The 22401-nt window shown below is 37.6% G+C and overlaps 1 non-coding gene across 1 annotated transcript; it reads left to right on the top strand.

Annotated features, from left to right (window-relative positions):
• Nucleotides 1-12744: 12744 nt before the first annotated feature.
• LOC150055431 (U6atac minor spliceosomal RNA) lies at nucleotides 12745-12867 on the top strand. Its single transcript, XR_016537504.1, has one exon. It is a non-coding gene; the product is annotated as a U6atac minor spliceosomal RNA (small nuclear RNA).
• The last annotated feature ends 9534 nt before the right edge of the window (nucleotides 12868-22401 follow it).

Below are 22401 nucleotides of genomic sequence, written 5' to 3'. Positions count from 1 at the left end.
AAATTAACCACCAGAAAACTGGAAGTGGCACCATGGCTCAAGTGGTAGAGCGCTAACCTTGGGAGCTAGCACCCAAGAGCTCAGGGACAGCACTCAGACCCCGAGTTCAAGCCAAGGGAAAGCCAAAAGGAAAGGAAAGGAAAGGAAAGGAAAGGAAAGGAAAGGAAAGGAAAGGAAAGGAAAGGAAAGGAAAGGAAAGGAAAGGAAAGGAAAGGAAAGGAAAGGGAGAAAAATGAACTGCAAGATATGCAAGAATTACTACCAATAGTTGATGAAACAAGGATGTATTTTTATGCCGTGACTGGGGCTTGAACTCAGGCCTAGGTTTTGTTCTTAACTTTTTCACTCAAAGCTGGTGTTTTATTACTTGAGCTACAGTTCTACTTCTGGTGTGTGTGTGTGTGTGTGTGTGTGTGTGTGTGTGTGTGTGTGTGTTTGTCTGGTTAACTGGAGAAGAAGGTCTCATGAGCTTTCCTGCCTAGACTAGCTTCAAATCTCAAAATTCAGCCTTTTGAGTAATACGATTATAGGCATGAGCCACTGATGCCCAGCATGATTTTGTTTATTATGTGGTAGATAGAAAAATTAGAAACAACTTGTTTATTATTGAACAAGTAGAATAATAGCTTATGTTTATTATTAACAATAATAATAAATGTCAGCATTTATGAAGGACAAGTTTAGTAAGGTAACAACTTAAGATGGATATTCTATTAACCAGAAGGCTAAAATTAATGAATTTATGTATTTAATAATGAATTTATGTATTTAATCAAGCAAGCAAGAATTAGTTTACATTCTATATGCTAAGAAGCTGAAAATACTTGAGATACTTTTTTCCAATAAAAATATTTTGATTGGGCAGGGAGTTTGGCCTAGTGGTAAAGTGCTTGCCTAGCATGCACAAAGACCCAGATTCGATTCCTAGGTACCACATACATAGAAAAAAGTGGGAAGTGGTGCTGAGATTCAAGTGGTAGAGTTCTAGCCTTGAGAAAATCCAAGGACAGTGCTCAGGCCCTGAGCTCAAGCCCAGGATTGGCAACCGGCAAACACACACACACACGTACACACACACACACACATATATATAATTAAGTTGATAGCATAAAATAATTTTCCTTCAGGTACAAGCAAAGAGTGAGATATGACAAATAACTTTTCATTATAAGCCCTTAGTTTCTTTTTTTAGATATTGACTCTCAGCTAAGGATAAAATCAGCTTAGTTGAGAACAAAGAAAGTTACAATTATTCAAAGCTAATTAGGATTGCAATCTAGGAAATGACAGACTCAAGCAATCTTGAAAATATGCCTCAAGGTTTTATAAAAGTAGGACTATATTTATAGTTTTAAACCACCAGAAGGCTAGAAATTACCTCACTTGCTAGGATTGTTGATGGCAGAAGGAAAACTGTTGTAAGAATACCAATGAGGTGTGGTATCTGACTCTAGTAGTTTGCGGGAAGGGAATTCATTTTACAAAAAGTCAATAGAGGGGATGGGAGTTTGACCGAGTGGTAGAGTCCTTGCCTTGCATACACGAAGACCTGGGTTCAATTCCTGAGAAAAATACATAGAAAAAAAAAAGCCAGAAGTGGTACTGAGGCTTAAGTGGTAGAGTTCTAGCCTTGAGAAAGTTCAAGGTCCTGAGCTCAAGCCCAGGACTGACAAAAAAAAAAGTCAATAGAGCTCAACAATGATTCAAAGGTCAATTTCTTAGGGATAGGGAACAGGTATATCTGCTGCTGCTGTTCTGGGATTTTCCTGCAGATAGCTTAAGACACAACCCTTTGTAAGAGCCAGTGTCCTTTGTCCATCTGAGCCTAGACCCTCACCACAGAAGTTCTCTGGAACTGCTCATCTATCTGAAATTGCTCCTGGTACTCAGCTGTGTGCTGCCCTCCAAACAGTTGTCTGCTTCTTTCAGTCATCCTCTTTTCTCTTTGTGTATACTCTTGGTCTATCTTAATGCTCAGATCTGCTAACTTCACCATCTAAATCCCAGATGGCTATCTAACTGCTTCATCTGCCAGAATCTTACACATTCTTCCAGATTTACTTCACATACCGACTTCTCCCAGTTTCTGCTCTGTGTTCCATACAGTGTTGTTCCTTACCTGAAGTAGTGAGACTATGTTCTTATATTATAAATTTTTGTTTATAGAAACCTAATACAAAATTAGAGAAACAAAAGAGAAAGAGACAGAGACACAGACAGTGAGGGAGAGAAAGAGAGAGAGAAATTGACTCACTATGTAAACCAAGTTGGCTTTAAACTTTATGTTTTATGCCTCTGAGTTCTAGATTTAGAGATGAATAGAACCTCCACGCTCTTCCTATTTTAAGTACCTTGAAGGTTGAGATTTTATCTTGCTAATTTCTAACCAATAACTAGAATTATTGAATGTACACGATACTCCTTAGATAAATATTTAGCTATACGTATGCTAGTCCTGGGGCTTGAACTCAGAGCCTGGCACCATCCTTGAGCTTTCTAGCACTCTACCATTTCATACACAGCATCAGTTCTGGATTTTTCTGTGTATGTGGTACTGAGGAATCAAACCCAGGGCTTCCTGCATGCTAGGCAAGCACTCTACCATTAGGCCACACTCCTGGTCCAATATTTAACTATATTTTAATTCTGGTGAGATTCTCAGAATATTTGATATATTGTGCAATTAGATGTGATTTCCTAAAGATTCTTCTTTATCTTCTTTACAAGTATTTGCTATTTTATATTTTACTATTAGCATTTACTCTTTTACATATTTGATATACTAAACCACTTTCAAAACAAGTTATATATTTACGTTAATAAAATGGAAGTTGAATATTTAAATGTAGAAACTCAAATGTAATTAACTGTAATTGAACCTCCACTGTGATAGACCTTAATTTTGTTGGTTTAAAGTTTTTTTTTTAATTTGGCAGGATGAGGGGGGTGGTAAAGGGTTCATCTTTCTACCATCTAGAAGAAACAGAAACTATTCATACATATGGACTAGTATCTTCAGAATATTCTGGTTTGAAGATATGGACAGAATGAGAGAAATATACTCAGGTGGAACATATGGGTGACTGAGATCTCAGAAGGAAAGAACGGAACATGAAAAACATCCACAAATAGGTGTTTACCAAATTGGATGGAGGAAACTCAGAATATCTCATAGTACAAGTTCAAAGTAACTGCAGTTAGGCAGAAGTATCAAACTGCAGATCCTCAAAATAAAGAGAAAATTTGCAATGCAGCTACTAAAAGTAAAACAAAACAGAATATGACATAAATTCATCCATTGACACTTGACTTGCCGTGAGTTATTAGGGAAGCCAGAGTCAATAGGCCAACATCTCTGAAGTGAAAAAACAAAAACAAAGTCAACCTAAGAGTAAAACGCTTTTAGTTGTTATTATAAAGTTGGTGTGCAGAGAAGTTACAGTTACATAAGTCAGGTAATGAGAGCATTTCTTTTGGGGCAGTATCACCCTTTCCCTCACTCTCTTCTAGTTTTTCCCTCCTGTTCCCACCCTCAGTTGCATAGTTCATTTTCAACATAGTATCTAGCAAATACTACTGCAATATTTGTGTACTCCAAAAGTCAAACTCTAAAGTTCTTGTATGAAAAAAAGGTGAAATTAAGGTAAGCCTAAATAAAAAGAAAACTAGTCAGAGACAAAACAAAAAGAAAAGAAATTGAAATACTTTAGGTTGAAGATGAATGCCATAGAGAGACTTAATTTTTCAAGAAGCAAAGAAGAGCATAGGCATCAGAAAGTATGTGCCAATATGCTATCATTTTCATTACCCCTTAATTTCTTTACAATGTATCTGATTTTAATTATAATATTCTTTTTTCATATATTTTATTATAATTAATAGAAGGGTTACATGATATTTGCCAGATAGAGGGTACACTAATTCACATACATTGATACCCTTTCTCATGTCTTGTTCTCCATTTCCCTCCCCCCCACCCCCACCCCTCATCTTGTTTTCCCCCCTTCCCTATCCAATTTCAAATAACCAAATACAAATATATCCGATATACCAGGTAACAAAGTGAGATACTGTAACAATATGAGATAACCAAGGGACAGCAAAAGAGATGACAGATAACATAGTACATTAAGGACAACAATCATTCATTTTATGGCTTTTGTTTCTATATCCTAGAGGTCCGTTCATTTAGCATCATACTATATGGCCTTATGTATCAAGGTTTTGCTCTATTGCAAATCTCTGCTAGTAGAGCCCAAGGTTTCTACTGATTATGACAAATGAGGGAAATCATTGAGCCTAAGTTCCTTTGAGTCTGGCTTACTTCACTTAATATGATCTTTTCTAAGTCTTTCCATTTCCTAACAAATGGGGCGATGTCGTTCTTTCTGACTGCAGCATAGAATTCCATTGTGTACAAATACCACATCGTGTTGATACACTCATCAACTGAGGGGCATCTAAGCTGGTTCCATATCTTTGCTATGGTAAATAGTGTTGCAATGAACATTGTTGTGATAGTGGATTTAGTATGTCCTTGTTTCTGGATGATTGGGTAAATGCCAAGCAGTAGAATTGCTGGGTCATAGGGGAGTTCTATGTTTAGTCTTTTGAGGAACAGCCATACTGCTTTCCATAGTGGATGAATGAGTTTGCACTCCCACCAACAGTGTAGTAGTGATCCCTCCTGGCCACATCCCCTCCAGCATCTGTTGTTATTCGTTTTCCTGAGCATTTCTTCATGTGTCTATAGGCCATTTTTGTTTCTTCTTCAGCAAAGACTCTCTTTAAGTCTTTGGCCCATCTTTTAATGGGATGGTTGTTACTTTGGAGATTATTTTTGGAGTGATTCAATTTTTGGAGCTGTTGATATATTTTAGATATGAGGCCTTTGTCCTCTGTATGGTTGGTGAAGATCTTCTCCCACTCTGTAGGCTTTCTAATTAATTTACTAGCTGTGTCCTTTGCCATACAAAAGCTCTGCAGTTTAATGCAGTCCCACTTATCCACCCTTTCTCTGATTTGTTGTGATTCTTGGTCCTTATTAAGAAAGTTTCAACCTGTGCTAAGGAGGTCTAGTGTATCTCCTATTCCTTCTTGTAAAGTTTTCAGTGTGTCAGCTTTTACCTCCAGGTCTTTGATCCATTTGGAGTTAATTCTAGTGCAGGGTGACAAAGAAGGATCCAACTTTAGTTTTCTGCAGGTGCTTAACCAGTTCTGCCAGCACAACTTGTTGAAGAGGCTGTCTTTCTTCCATTCTATTTTTTTTGGCTCCCTTGTCAAAGACTAGGTGGCCATAGGTCTGTGGTTTAATATCTGGGTCTTCAGTTCTATTCCATTGGTCTTCAGGCCTGTTCTTGTGCCACAACCAAGTTGTTTTGATAATTATAGCTCTGTAATAGAGTCTGAAGTTTGGTATTGAAATTCCTCCTGCGCTGTTATCTTCTGTAAGACTTATAGGATATAATGCATGTGAAAATTATGCCATGGTAGAGGCGAAGATATTAAAGGTCTGATAGAGTTACAAGGTTTTCATTTGTCATGAAGTCACACAAAGTAGAATCTAAGCATTCTGTCAAAGAATGTATATTGCCATTTCAAGCAACCACTAAAGCTAATACAAGGAAATTTAACTGAAAATCCAATTACAATTGGCCTAGTGGTAGAGTGCTTGCCTAGCATGCATGAAGCCCTGAGTTCAATTCCTCCATACCACATACACAGAAAGAGTTGGAAGTGATATTGTGGCAAAAGTAGTAGAGGGCTAGCCTTGAGGAAAGCCTAGGCCTTGAGTCCAAGCCCCAGGAAAAAAAAAAAAGAGGGAGAGGGGACATGAAAGCAAAGAACAGAACATTCCACCTCACTCCAGTTAGAATGACCAGGATCAAGAAAATGAATAACAACAGATGCTGGAGGGGATGTGGTCAGGAGGGATCACTACTACACTGTTGGCGGAAGTGCAAACTCATTCAACCACCATGGAAAGCAGTATGGCAGTTCATCAAAAGACTAAACCTAGAACTCCCCTATGACCCAGCAATTTCACTACTTGGCATTGACCCCAATCATCCAGAAACAGGGACATACTAAATCCAATACCACAACGATGTTCATTGCAACACTATTTACCATAGCAAAGATATGGAACCAGCTTAGATGCCCCTCAGTTGATGAGTGTATCAAGATGTGGTATTTATACACAATGGAATTCTATGCTGTTGTCAGAAAGAACGACATCTCCCCATTTGTAAGGAAATGGAAAGACTTAGAAAAAAAATCATATTAAGTGAAGTAAGCCAGACTCAAAGGAACTTTGGCTCAATGGTTTCCCTCATTTGTCCTAATCAGTAGGAACCTTGGTCTCTCCTAGCAGAGATTTACAATAGAACAAAATCTAGATATATAAGGCCATATAGTATGATGCTAAATGTAAGGACTTCCAGGATATAGAAACAAAAGCCATATAATGAGTGATTGTTGTCCTTAATGTACTATGTTATCTCTCATCTCTTTTGCTGTCCCTTAGTTATTTCATATTGTTACAATATTTCACCTTATTATCTGATATATTTCATATATTCTTAATTGGTTATTTGAAATTGGATAGCAAAGGGGGGAAATCAAGATGAGCAGGGGGGTGGGGGGAGGGAAATGGGGACCATGACATGAGAAAGGGTATCAATGTTTGTGAAGTAATGCACCTTCTATCTGGTGAATATAATGTAACCCTTCTAGTAATTATAATAAAAATATATGAAAAAAGTAAAAAACAGAAAACATCTAAAGGAGTGCACTGAATCTAACCATATTATTGATCAAAGAATAGTAAGTTACCATAGTGAACTATAATGACCAAAACATAGGCTATTTTCAGAGTATGAGCTTTAGATATAAAAATAGAGAGGAGCTGAAAATAAATAGTTGGGAGAATATGTCATATGGACAGCAAGGGAAAGGCAAGGGAGTCCTTATCAACCTCAAATAAAGTAGACTCCAAGAACAACAATATCTCCAGATGGACTGAATGCCAGGAACACATATCATAGACAGGTAATACTTAGCTCCATGTTAAAATTGCAGAAATTTAACTCACTTATTAATTCATATGTTCAGGAATGTTTATCACCCAAAGGCTCAGAGCCAGATTTATTTAATACAAAATAATGTTACCTACTTGCACACAAATATATTTTTCAGTAGCACTACTTCTCAACATGAGTCATTAAGTCATTTCAGTAGATAAGTCATTCCACTAGGACACCCATAAAATTTAACCTCACTTGCCAAAGTCAGAAGGCTGGCCCAGGCATTCCTTGGGTTTCTTTCATCGCTAAAGTCTCTGACTCTGCAAAATTGCAGCTAAGAAAAATGGGGGAAAAAAGAAAAATTATTTCAGATCCACGGTAATATCTTAAAGACTTAAAGACTTGAGGTCTTAAAATGCTCAGCTTAGACACAACACATAGTCATCGAACAAAATGAACATTCCTGTTTTGACTTTTGATCAAAGAATTCAGTCAGAAAAAAAATATTTCCTGGTGGGGTCTAACTATTCATCACTTTAATGATAAACTTCTTATCATTCTTTCTTTTATACTTTTCTTTTCCTTTCTTTCCTTATCTTTCTTTCCTTGAACTCTGTATTTAGATATATTCTTAGTAAAAAGAAACATATTTAAACTCACAAAACCAAGACTGCTCCTGCTGAAATTAGAAGTAGGAGTAGGATTTTGTTACTCCAAGGGAAAATCACAGCTCCTTCCTCCAGGAGCACAGAAGAGAGAGCTCAAGAGAGAGGCTCATAGCCCCTCTTACCCACTCAGACTTTCCTAAATTTCCCAGGTCACTGCTACCTGCTTATAGTCCATGCTCATTCCAGAGTTTGTCTTTGGCCTCACTATTTTCTGCACATTTCTATGTCATATATACTGATTCTTGAAGTGTGTGCAGGAAGAAATTTTATTCCATTCTCTTACATTGCCTTCAATGTCTTTACATTCTCTAACTCACGTCTCCCATTTCCAGGAAGAATATTAAACTGCTGATTTGACAAAACTACTGGATTTGACATCCAGTCCTAAAGGAAACATTGTAATATATGAGGAAAATATTGAAAAGATTACAGAGAGAGCAAGGCAGATGTACATAGGTAGAAATTAAATATATGTGAGCCAATTTCACTGGTCAATGGAAGGGCAGTGAGAAACTTAATAACTGTCTTCAGGTTAAGGAAAACCATTCAGTGTAGTAATAGCTTTTTAACTGTTGCTATTTCCTGACAGTTCTTTAAGGGGTAATGGAAAATTTCTTTGTAATGAAAACTGCCTGGACCCTAACATTCCCAAGCCATCCGTCCAAATTAGCAAACACACATCCATTTTTTAAATTACTTTCCCAAGCACTTACCATATTTTTAAAGGTGTCTATCCTACTCCTACTGTTTGAGAAAAATAGCCCAAAAAAAGACTAAAAAGCCATTGACATGAGTTTGTGGGACTGGTAAGGACCTGGGAATGAGGCAAAATGATAGTTGTGAAAAATCTGGAATAGGAAGAATGTTTGATTCTGATCAGCCTAGAGACAGACAGATAGACCAAGGGACAGAATAGCTGGCTGCCACTAGGACTCGGGACTGTGCCACTGTGCTGCTGTTCCAGGGGAGGCCAGGGGAGTAGAAAGGAAAAGAAGGATTAGGGGCATGCTCTTGTTGAACATACTGAATAGAGTGCCTTAAGGTCTGCAGTGCAGTCAGATAAATAGAGCTAAGGCTGTGCTGAGGACTCTGGGCTCAGAGTTTTTGGTGTTGCTAAGCCATGCATCCATGGTTGAAACTGACTACAGAAACCAGGTAAGGAAAAGCCCTAACCTCACCTCACTTTTGTGATCCTTCCACTACTCTAAGTTGACTTTAGGAAGATCTTTTTATCCCAATCCCAAAGTTGTACAAAGTTGTATGTCTCTGTTTTTGTGTGTGTGTGTGTGTGTGTGTGTGTGTGTTCATTTTATCAGCTAAGAGTCTATCATATTTTTTCTAGGTTCTCAAAACCCCATTAGTAGAAATCAGAGAAGACACTAGAAATGAGAGGAGACTGTGGAAGATGGCAGAAGTGCAGCTTGAATATAACTGAGCTTTCACCAAGGCACCAGTTTTAGCATTCTAGCAAAAAGTTCATGCATGTTAGCAAGCACTCTAACACTAAGCCACGCTCACAGCCTTAAGATTCATTTTAAATGAATGCTCTACAGGGATAGGAGTGTTTTCAAAGCAGAACATATCCTCATATCTGGGCTGATTCATAAGAACTAAAAAAGAAGCCAGCCACTGGGGGCTCACACCTATAATCCTAGCTACTCTGGAAGCTGAAATCAAAGAATCAAGGTTCAAAGCCATCCCAAGAAGGAAAGTCAATGAGACTCTTATCTTCAGTTAACCACCAAAAAGGTGGCTGAAAATGGTGGAGTGACAGCTTTAAGCACAAAGGCTCAGGGACAGTGTCCAGGCCCTAAGTTCAAGCCCCAGAATAGACTCGCGTGTACTCTTGTGCACCCACACACAGACTTTTTAAAAGAGAGAATTGAGAAAGAAGAAGGGACAGTTGAAATCTGAACATAGCTTACTGTTTGTAAAGACACGGGGCCAGCTACATAGTTTTCAGGATAGATGCAAAATGAAAGTTTTGAATTTTTTTGCTAAAACACAGAGAGGAAATGCCATTAAAAATGCAAAGATAAAATAGGGTTCCCCCCCTCTCTCTCTCTCTCTTTCTCTCTCTCTCTCTTTCTCCTTGTCAGCATATTTTTATTTTATTGTTTGTAACTTTTTTGTTCTTTTAAGGTTGCTCTGAGGAAAAGGAAATATAATTTCAAACTGTCCCTAAGAATTTTGTCATTCATCCTTGTGTTATCAATGCCAGTTTAAATGCAAATATAAGAACATTTAACTTGCATGCAAAAATCACTGGAATTGTACAGTGTCTGTGTCACGGCTCATACATAAATATATATGCTGTTCTTTTGTTTTCCTAAGTCCATGCCATCCCCTTGGCTCACTGATAACTAAACAAGGATGGAAAGGACAAGGGATTAGGAATAGCTCCATTTGTTCACTTTGCCTCCCTCTTGTGACCTTCAGCATAACTGGAAACTAGCCAGGGCAGCAAAGAACATCGAAGGGATTCTAGATCCCTGGGGTTTCATTAGAGCACCATTACCTACTTTGGAGCTGCGCTACCTCAAAGAGAGAGCAAAACTCCCAGGCCTGTCAACGCCTTTTCTCATCACAGGTGTGACACAACGCCTCTGTGCTCCGAAACACCCATGTGTGTCTTCAGGAATTCTGTGCCTTTGCCAAGGCTCTATCCAAATGGAAGGGCAAGGAATGGAAAACACAGCTATTGCATGCATCTCCTCTGCTTACACACATGCTACATGTTCCTATGAGACTTACAAAATATAAATTCAAAACTCAAATGATTATGTTCTAAAATCTAAATGCCAGTGATTGTATATAGAGATTCCCTTCTTGAATACTTGTTTGTTAAATACGTCTTTTGAAATATGATGTAAAAATCAAGGTTAATAAATTCTTTAATAAAAACTTAAATGATTAAAATTTCAAGATGGAGACAGCTGAGCATTAAAGCAATCAGTGCCAAAAAAGATTAATTTTTTTATATCTGATCCCCCTCTGTGCTGCCTACAAGAGATTCATTTTATCTTTAAAGACACATATAGGCTGAGAGGCAAGGGCTAGAAAAAAATGTGTCATACAAATAGCAATAAAAAGCCAGCAATAATGCTTATCCTTATATCAGACACCATGGAGTTGAAATCAAAAATGGTTATGGGAGGCAAAGAAGGTCATTATATAAAGATATGGGGGCCAAATCATCAAAAAGACATAACTATAAATACATATCAATAGCAGAACTCCAAAGGAAAGACAGAAAAATACAATAGTATTAGAGGACATCAGGCCTCATTTTCAACAATGATATGGCTGAAGTGATAGAGCAGTCACCTAACACATGTGAGGCCCTAGGTTCAGTCTCCAGTACTGCAAAAGGAAAGAGGGGAAATAAACAGCTCAATGTTGACGAGTATATATACTGGAATTCTGTTGATGGGAATGTTATTAGTGTTGCCATTAGGAACATCAGTATAGAGGCTTCTCAGGCATTCTTAAATGGAACTACTATAGTATCCCACAATCCTACCTTCAGGTATTTATCCAAAGAAAATGAATTCAGAAGCTACATTGGCTCCCCCATGTTCATTGCAGTATTATTCAGAATCACCAACATATAGATGGATATATGTATATAATGGAACCTTATTCTGTCTTTAAAAAGAAGATATTCGGCCATTTGCAATAACTTGAATAGACCTAGAAGACCTCATACTATTGGAAATAAGCCAAACTCACAAAGGCTGATGCTATAATGTCATTTATCTGTGAACTTTAAAATAGGCAAACTCATAAAAGTAAGAAGTAGAATGGTGGTTGCCAGGAGCTAGAGAGGGCATATATTGAGGTAATGATTGAAAGAGAAGTGAGCAAGGTTCAATAATGTGAATAATAGCCCTGGAGAGCTAGAATGGAATGGTGACCATAGCAAATGATATTGTATTGGCAATTTAAACTTTCCTTAAAGGGGTGTCTTGCGCTGTTTGTGCCACAGAAGTGTGATATTTGTGTTCAGTTTAATGTCTGTACAAAAAAGTCACAGGAATAATGGAATGGATTTCTCTACCACCTTGACTTCTTAATAGCACCTGGCACAAATCAAATGACAGTCGCTAACCATTTTTGTATTTCTTCGGTAATCAACATACTTTCTCCTTTGGTCTTCTTGCATTATTACTGTGGTTTGACTTCCAAAGGTGCATCTTCAGAAGCCATTACACAAGGCCATGTTGGTCTGTCTAATGATCAGTGTAGACAGTTATTGCTTAGTCATATGGATTTTTCTACTCAGAGACAAAGCAGGACTTGCATTATTCTTTCATCACACCAATGGGAATGGAAAGATACTAAGTCCTGTAGTCCAATTTTATCCAAATGTGTGAATGAGGACCACGTAGAAGTCTTGTTATATATACTACACAACTGGATTCATCACCAAGATACCTGCCTCGCCCACGGGGCTGTCCGTGAAAACTTATGTTTCTAGGGCGATAGCATAAGAACCATTTTTCAAGATTCCCAGAGAATTTCAATAAGAAAACTGGAAGTGGCGCTGTGGCTAAAGTGGTAGAGCACTAGCCTCGAGCTGAAGACCTCACAGGCAGAGCCCAGGCTCAGAGTTCAAGCCCCATGACCAACCCCCCCCCCAAAAAAAAACCCTACTTAATACAAATTTACTATTTTCAAACCTTAGAGATCTACACACACCCTTCATTGCAAAATGAATATTGTTATTATTGAAATAAAGCATGGAATGTACTAGTATCTCTTATACTATGGCATGAATCAAAATGCAAAAGAAACTTTTTTATTCAGTAGCCAAGGATTTGAAACTACAGTTACTAAGCATGTGTACTAAGAACTTACTTTAATTGGTTTATTTCCTGTGCTTTATGCTTATTGGTGCATTTTTTAAAAGTAATAATGGGAGGATAATGGGGACCAAGACATGTGAAAGGGTATCAATGTATGTGAATTAATGCACCTTCTGTCTGGCAAATATCACGTAACCCTTTTATTAATTACAATAAAAAATATTTTTTAAAAAAGTAATAATGGTATCGTATAAAAGGAAAAAGGATTAGCACCCACCTTGGCAAGAAAGAAAGTGAACCTTGAGCCTGACAACACCTATACAGTTAAGGCATTGCCACCTGCTTCACTGCATCTAGCCACTTTTTAAACATACTAACTAAAGTGTAGTGCATGCAGGTGAGGATTTCAATCATATAACTCATTTGAACAATGAACTTACTGTTTAACAAAATGAATACTATGAAGCTGAAAAAGGGGCAGTGAAGGTGAGGTCAAGCAAAAGGGGGGCAGATGAATGGCGAAAGAATAGTCATAGTATTCAAGGCCCATATGTGAAAATGGAGCCAGGTAAATAGAGGAGATGGGTGGGTTCAGTGAGATGAAATGGGAGAGAATGATATCAATCAAGATGCATTGCATAGGGCTGGGAGTTTGGCCTAGTGGTTAAGGTGCTTGCCTAGCATGCATGAAGACCCGGGTTCGATTCCTTGGTACCACATACATAGAAAAAAGCTGGAAGTGGTGCTGAGGCTCAAGTGGTACAGCTCTAGCCTTGAGAAAATCCAAGGACAGTGCTCAGGCCCTGAGCTCAAGCCCAGGACTGGCAAAAAAAAAAGATGCATTGCATTCACAATTATCAATGTTGAATGGAAACTCCTTTGTACAACTACTTAAAGATAACTTTAGAAAAAATAAGAATACAGGAACTGCATGTTTGGTTGCTGCTTGTCACTGTTCAATACTCTGAAAACAAGCTCTTCTGCAGAATATCTTTTAAAGCAGTTAAAGAGAGCTTTATTGTGACAAGGGCACCTTCAGATGAGGTTAGTTTCCCTGGTGGATTTTTCCAGGTTTTGCTTAATAATTAAGCATGGTCTTTATAACAAGCATGCTCAGAAACTCAATAATGCTGGCCAGGAAAATCAGTGTTCCCACCACTCAAAGGTGTGGAAGTTACACAATAGCATGTAGACTTGTAAGGTATTTGATTAGAACCAACAAAGAAAAGTACATTGATAAAGTTAAAAAATGGCCGGTGGATGCATGGCTTAAGCAATTGTCACTCTTGGGCATATTCGAATGGAGGGTAAACCAATATACAGGAAAGATTCCTACACACTTGTGCATATTCAGTTTTGTTAGTAATAGCCAAACTGTGGGATCAGCCAGGTCCAAAACAACTGATAAATGGATAAATACAAACTCTCTCTCATCCGAATGCTGGTGGCTCATGCCTGTAAACCTAGCTACTCAGGAGGCTGAGATCTGAGGATTGTGAATCAAAGCCAGCCTGGCCACAAAAGTCTGTAAGGCTCTTGTCTCCAAGAAACCAAAAGTGGTACTGTGGCTCAAGTGGTAGAGTTCTGTCTTGAGCTGAAGAGCTCAGGGACAGTGCACAGGTCCAGAGTTCAAGCCCCACGACCAACCAAAAACAAACAACAACAAAAAGGACATCCTAAAGCTACTAGACAATGATGTTCATTGCAACATTATTTACCATAACTAAGATATGGAACCAACCCAGATGCCCCTCAGTAGATGAATGGATCAAGAAAAATGTGGTACTTATGCACAATGAAACTCTATGCTGCCATCAGAAGGAATGATATCGCCCCATTGAGAAAGAAATGAAAAGACTTGGGGAAAAAAGCATATTAAGTGAAGTAAGCCAGACCCAAAGGAACATAGGCTCCATGGTTTCCTTCATTTGTAATAATTAGTACACATCTAGGATTCTCCTAGAATAGTATTACTACAGGTCAAACTCACATTACTGATACATTGTCTTGCAAACTGTTCTTTATTTTGGTAGTGTTTCTTTTTCCCAGTCCATACTTTCCTGTCCTAACCCATTCTCATCTTGAAAAATCTCCTAAGCTGTCTTAAGGCTTGGAGCTCTTTCTTTCTACTTATACTGGTCAAGGAAATTTTTATATTGTGGTAGACTGTAAATCTACCCACCAATACTCCACATCCCTTGTCTTCTGATAGTGTCCTATCCCATCTTGTAATCAAGACAAATAAATAATCTATTAAAATTAAAAGACTACAGATCCCTAAATATAATGCTCAGTTCGGGACTAAACGTGCAACAAACATTAACATCGTGAAAATGGCAATACTGCCAAAGGCTAGCTACACATTAAATGCAATATCCATCAATAGCCCAATACCATTGTTTAATGAACTAAAGGACACAAAAATTCATATAAAATAATAATTAAAAAAACCTGAAGAGCAAAATCAACCCTTAGGAGAAATAACAGTGCTGGAGGATTACCAATACCAAACTTCAAACTCTATTACAAAGCTAGAGTAGTAAAAACAGATTGGTACTTGCACAAAACAGGCCAGAGAACCAATGGACTAGAACTGATGACCCAGAAATGAACTTATGGCCACCTAATCTTTGATAAAGAAGTATAAAAATATATATGATAGAGGGTTGGGAGCATGGCCTACCAGTATAGTGCTTGCTTAGCAGGCACAAAGGCTGGGATTCATTTCCTCGGTACCACATACATAGAAAAAGCTGGAAGTAGCCAGGTGCAGTAGTTCACACCTGTAATCCTACCTGTGGATCATGGTTCAAAGCCAGCCCAGGACCTAGAAAGTCTATGAGACTCTTATCTCCAAATAATCAACAGAAAATCAGAAGTGGCTCTGTGGCTCAAGAGGTAGGACAGACTACTTGGCATTCACCCACTCGTCCAGAAACAAGGACATATTAAATCCACTAGCACAATGGTGTTCATTGCAGCACCATTTACCATAGCAAAGATATGGAACCAACCCAGATGTCCCTCAGTTGATGAGTGGATCAACAAGATGTGGTATTTATACATAATGGAATTCTATGCTGCTGTCAGAAAGAACGACATCGCCCCATTTGTTAGGAAATGGAAAGACTTAGAAGAGATCATATTAAGTGAAGTAAGCCAGACTCAGAGGAACATAGGCTCAGTCGTTTCCTTCATTTGTCATAATCAGTAGAAACCTTAAGCTCTCGTAGCAGAGATTTACAATAGAACAAAACCTAGATACGTAAGGCCATACAGAATGAGGATAAATGAAAGGACCTCCAGGATATAGAAACAAAAGCCATATAATGAGTGATTGTTGTCCTTAGTGCACTATGTTTTTTTAATCTTATTTTTTTCTTTTTTAATTGTAATTAATATAATGGTTACATTATATCCACCAGATAGAAGGTACATTATTTCACATACATTGATACCCTTCCTCATATTTTTGTCCCCATTTCCCTCCCTCTCCTCCCCTCATCTTGTTTTCCCCCTTCCCTCTCCCATTTTGAATAAACAAAGAGACATATATACAATATATCAGATAACAAGGTAAGATACTGTAACAATATGAGATAACCAAGAGACAACAAAAGAGATGAGAAATAACAGTACATTAAGAATAACAATCACACATTATATGGCTCTTGTTTCTATATCCTGGAGGTCCTTTCATTTAGCCTCATCCTATATGTATCTAGGTTTTGCCCTATTGTAAACTTCAGCTAGGAGAGTCCAAGGTTTATACTAATTATGACAAATGAGGGAAACCTTTGAGCCTATGTTCCTTTGAGTCTGGCTTACTTCACTTAATATGATTTTTTCCAAGTCTTTCCATTTCCTTACAAATGGGGCAATGTCATTTTTTCTGATGGAAACATAGAATTCCATTGTGTATAAATAGCACATCTTGTTGATTCACTCATCAACTGAGGGACATCTGGGTTGGTTCCATATCTTTGCTATGGTAAATAGTGCTGCAATGAACACCGTTGTTCTAGTGGATTTAGTATATCCTTGTTTCTGGATGATTGGGTAAATGCCAAGTAGTGGAAATAAATAAGATTCTTATATGTCACCCTGTACCAGAGTCAATTCCAAATAAATCAAAGACCTATTTACCTGAAAATATAACAGGAAGGAATAGGAGAAACACTTGGGATCCTTGGCCTAGACTGAAACTTTCTGGATAAGGCCCAGAAGGGCCCAGAGTGTGCCCCAGTGGTAGAGTGCTTGCCCAGCATGCACAAAGCTGTGGGTTTGATTTCTCAGTACCACATACACAGAAAAAGCTGGAAGTGGTGCTGTAGTTCAAGGGTAGAGTGCTAGCCTTGAGAAAGCCCAAGGACCAGTGCCTAGGTCATGAGTTCAAGCCCCAGGACTGGCAAAAATAAATAAATAAATAAAAATAAAGGCCTAGACATATAGTATGAAGCTAATTGAAAGGACTTCCAGGATATTGAAACAAAAGCCATATAATGAATGACTGTTGTCCTTAATGTACTGTTATCTCTCATCTCCTTTGCTGTCCCTTGGGTATCTCATATTGTTACAGTATCTCATTTTGTTATCTGATATATTGAATTTATTTGTATTTGGTTATTTGAAATTTGATAGGGAAGGGGGGAAAAACCAAGATGGGGGGGAGGGTAATGGGTACCAAGACATGTGAAAGGGTATCAATGTATGTGAATTAATGCACCTCTATCTGGCAAATATCATGTAACCCTTTTATTAATTATAATAAAAAAATAATAAAAAAATAATAAATAAAAATAAAGGCCCAGAAACACAACATATCAAAGAAAGGTTGAACAAATGGGACTGCATTGAACTGCAGATCCTCTGTATGACAAAGAACATCTGAGAAAGAACATAGCTATCAAGTTAAATAGAAAGCCAACAGAGTAGGAGAAGATCTTCACTAGCCATACAATAGACAAGGGCCTCATATCTAAACTATACCTACAGCGCAAAAAATTAAATCTCTCAACAATTCCTCAATGAAACAACCATCCCATTAAAAGGTGGGCTAAAGACTTAAGAAGAGACTTCTCTGAGGAGGAAATAAGATTGGCCAATAGGCACATGAAGAAATGCTCAATGTCTCTGGACATAAAAGAAATGAAAATCAACACAACTTTGAGGTTCCACCACACTCCAGTTAGAATGGCCATTATCAAGACATCTAATAACAGCACATGTTGCCAGTGATGTGACCAGAAAGGAATACTACTACACTGTTGGTGGGAGTATAAACTTGTAAACATAGAGCTCCCCTATGACCCAAAAATCCCACTCCTGGGCATTTACCCAAATGTCAAGAAACAAAGACACACTAAACCTCCCAATACAATCATGTTCATTGCTAAAATATAGAAACAACACAAATGGCTCTCAATACATGCATGGATCAAGAAAAATGTGCCATATATACACAAGAGAATTCTGTGCTATCATCAGAAAGAATGACATTGCCCCAGTTGTAAGGAAATGGAAAGACTTGGGAAAAATCATATTATATATTATAAGCCAGAACTAAAGAAACACAGGCTCCAGGGTTTCCCTCATTTCTTTTTCTTTTTATTATTTTTTTTTGGGTGGGTCATGGTGCTTGAACTCTGGGCCTGGGCACTGTCCCTGAACTCTTCAGCTCAAGGCTACCACCCTACCCCTAGAGCCACAGTGCCACTTCCTATTTTCTAGTGGTTAATTGGAGATAAGAGTCTCATGGACTTTTTAGTGCCCGGGCTGCCAGGCTGGCTTTGAGCTGCGATCCTCAGATCTCAGCCTCCTGAGTAGCTAGGATTACAGGTGTGAGCCACCTCACCCAGCATTTTGTCATTTTTAATAATTAATATATATTCAGGATTATCCTAGTAGATGATCACAATAGCTCAATAACCACATACATATGACCACATAAGATGATGCTAAGAGAAATGAACTTCAGGGTATGAAAACAAGAGGTTCCTTTGTGGTTATTGTTTTTAATGTACTATGTGAAGTCATTTCTTTTTTCCTTTGTTTTTCCCCCAATTGTTTATCCCCTGTTACTGAATCTTATTGTGGTACCTGATGTATTGTATATACATTTATTTGAATTAGAGAAGGGAAGGCAACAGCAAAAAGGGGAGACAAAGGACAAAGGGTGAATCAATGTTACAGTGATACTCACAAGCCAATATGTTGGAAATGAACTTTACAACTTGGAGGGGAGGGATTGGGAGAAGGAAAGTGGTAGAAAAACATGGAAGCAGATAACCATGTTTGACAAGACATGCACTCAATACCTTATGGTTACAACTGTAACGCTTCTTTTTTTTTTTTTTTTTTTTTTTGCCAGTCCTGGGCTTGAGCTCAGGGCCTGAGCACTGTCCTTGGACTTTCTCAAGGCTAGAGCTCTACCACTTGAGCCTCAGCACCACTTCCAGCATTTTTCTATATATGTGGTACTGAGGAATCGAATCTGGATCTTTGTGCATGCTAGGCAAGCACTCTACCACTAGGCCAAACTCCCGGCCCCAACTGTAACCCTTCTATATACCCTGACAATAAAAAATTAAATTTAAAAATCATAGAAAACCTGTCATTTTCTACCTTACCCACTTGTTACAACTATAAGTTACATTTTTATGTTAAATAAATACTTAAGATGGTAAAAACAAATGCAACAGCAAGCTGTACCACGCACTACCTCTTAGATCAACCTAGCTATTCCCTTGCTGTGAGATTATAAACCTGGTAAGACGAGTTACCAAGAGCTACTAGGTCAACCACATGTAGAAAACTTGCCTACATTTAAGAGAAAAGACAAAAAGAAATAGGAAAAACATAAAGAAGAAGTAAGAGAAAGGAAACATAAAGGAAGTAGAAAGAGAAATACAAACAGATATGGAAGAAGTATGTGACCTCTGATGTGTTGAATTTCTGTTGCCTGTACCCCAGTGAGTTCTAATTAGTGCAAAAAGAGGAGAGAAATAGCTTTCTACAGTTAAAAAAAAAGGCTATATTGTGAGCATAAACTGAGTTGAGAAGAGGTAAGACAATAAGATCCCTCCATTCCAAACTGGGGAGGTGACAAATTGCTTATTCATTAAAACGCATCTGATTAAATGAATCCCTTTTGTGTTTTAGGGCTTGGGTGTAGTTTAGGAGACTATGTACCAAGATATAGTTTGGATCCTTGATTGATCACATGAGGGGTAAACTTTTGTGGGGACTATTTATTACTATAGTACAGCCTTGAATATACTGACTGACTTCTAAATTGGTGAGTGGATATTTTGAGGTATCATATATGTATGTGTATATGTATATATAATATTTAATTATTATATAATATAATAATACTTACATGATATACACATAAACACAATATATGCATGTATATAGAAAGAGAGTATTTACTTAAGGGACAGGTATCAGGTAAGAAGAAAATTACTTTCAGAGGCTGTAAGAGCAGTCATCTACATAGCCTGTGACTAAGTATCTGGTAAATTTATCATCAGTGATAACCTGGCAAAAAGACAATGCACTTAAATTACTTCATAGTCCTAAAGCAATAAATTATAGAAATTTGGTATCCTGTGTTAGTTCCTGTGGTCTGTGATTCCTTTGATTTTTACAAAAACAAGCTTAGTAAAGAACCTACTTACCAAAAAATAGAGTCCAAAAGTTCAGAACTAGTGGGTTGAACAAACTTTTCAGAACCATTTTCCAACCACAGCAGTAAAAGATAAAATTGATGTTTTCTTTGCAACAAAGGTCAATCAAAATCAACCTTTCAGTAAGGATGAACGTAAGGTAATGGTCATTATATCCATTGTAAAAATGTCTAAAGCACCAAGAGTAAAAAAAAATTGTACTGTGATACTGCACATCTTTTTCTAACTGAACCAAATGGCTTCTGAGAAAAGAAAAAGAGAATGATTGATTCAAATGTAATAGATTCGTTACTTGCAACTGAGTTACTAAATGAGGAGAATGTAGAAGGAAGGAGGAAGCATAGTAAACCAGAGAATTAGGGCCCAAAAATAATTCTGATAAGAGTATTGTACAAGTAGCTGCCTACTGATGCACAAAATGAACTGAAAACAAGCAAGAATATGCCCATGAGGATTCAAGTGGGGTGGAAAGAAGTCAAATTATCCCTTTTTGTAGATGATATGATACTATACCTAAAAGACCCTTAAACTTATACCAAAAAGTTCTTTGACACATAAGAGCTTCCAGCAAATAGATAGATGATAGACAGATCATTAATATATAATATTGATAACATAATCAATATATGAAAATCAGAAGCTTTCCAGCCATCATCAATAAATAGGCAGAGAAAGAAATTAGGAAAACAGTTCCATTCATAGTAGCCTCCAAAAACTAAAATAACTATGAATAATTTAAGAAGTGGAAAACTTCTTAAGAATAATAAAATCTTGAAAACAAAGAAAATACTAGAAAGATAGAAATATTTCCCATGCTCATGGGTCAGTAGAGCCAATAAGAAAATGGCTAGACTACCAAAAGCAACCTATATAGTTAATCTTATCTCAGGAAAGTTCCAATGGCATTCCTCACAGAGGAAGAAAGATCAGTCTTGTAATTCATACAGAAGCATATAAGACCTGAAATAGCCAGAGTAATACTGAACAGAAAAGCAATGCTGGAGTTATCATAATATCTGACTTCAAACCATGCTACAGGACTACAGGAGCAAATAAAGCCTTGTACTGTCACAAAAACCACACTTAGACCAATGGAATAGAACAGAAGAATAAGAAAAACACCCATACAGCTAAAGCTAACAGATTTTTAGCAAAGGTGCTAAAAATATATCTTGGGGAACAAACAGCCTCTTCAAACAGATATCCTTATATACAAAATTAAACGTAGATCTCTTTCTCTGTATTAAAATTGATTCAAAGTAAATCAAAGACCTTAATATAAGAACTAAAACAACTATAGAAAAAATATAAGGAAAACAAAAGCATAGAAAGTAACTTCCCTGAATAGGACTCTTCTACTTCGCCGAACATGAGCATAAATTGAGAAATTGATTGCAATAAACTACAAAGCTTCTGCACAGCAAAGGAAAATCCTCACCAAACTGAGGGGACTTCCCACAGACTGGGAGAATGGGACTAACAACTTGAATGCACAAGGAGCCAAAAACTAAAAGAAACAACCCATTTAATGAATAAGGAAATGACCTGGAGGAAGTTCAAATGACTGACAAATACATGAAAATAGTTCAACATCTCTGGCCAGAAAGGAAATGTAAATCAAAACTACATTGAAGGGCTACAGGCATAGCTCAAGTGGAAGAGTACCTGCAGAGTAAGTTGAAGGCCCTAAGCTGGAATCCTAGTAACAGCAGGAAAAAAATGATTATGTTTTTTGTGTAGTTTTGTTTTGTTTTGTTTTGCCTGTCCTGGGGCTTGAACTCAGCACCTGGGCACTATCCTTAGACACTTTTTGCTCAAGCTTAGCGCTCTGCTACTTGAGCAACACTTCTGGCTTTTTCTGTATATGTCTTTCCGGGGAATCGAATCCAGGGCTTCATGTACACTAGGCAAGCAGGCTACCACTAGGCCATGCCCAAAATACATTTATATCTTAAAACAGACATTGATTTAGTTAGAATGTTCATTATCAAGAACACAAACAACAACAAATGTTGGATAGGCTATGAGATAACAGGAACCCTGATTCACAGCTGATGAAATAGGATTGGCATATGATCCAGTAATATTCCTACCAGGCATTCATTCAAAGGAATGTAAGTCAGGATACAACCAAGGTACTTGAACACCTACCTTCAGTTCTTCACTGTTCATACTAGCCAAGCTACTGAAATACCCCAGATGCCACTAA

The sequence above is a fragment of the Megascapheus bottae genome, chromosome 13 (genome assembly GCF_031878675.1).
Source record: "Megascapheus bottae isolate mThoBot1 chromosome 13, mThoBot2.hap1, whole genome shotgun sequence".
Lineage (NCBI taxonomy): Eukaryota > Metazoa > Chordata > Mammalia > Rodentia > Geomyidae > Megascapheus > Megascapheus bottae.
This window is presented reverse-complemented; position numbering and strand designations above follow the sequence as displayed.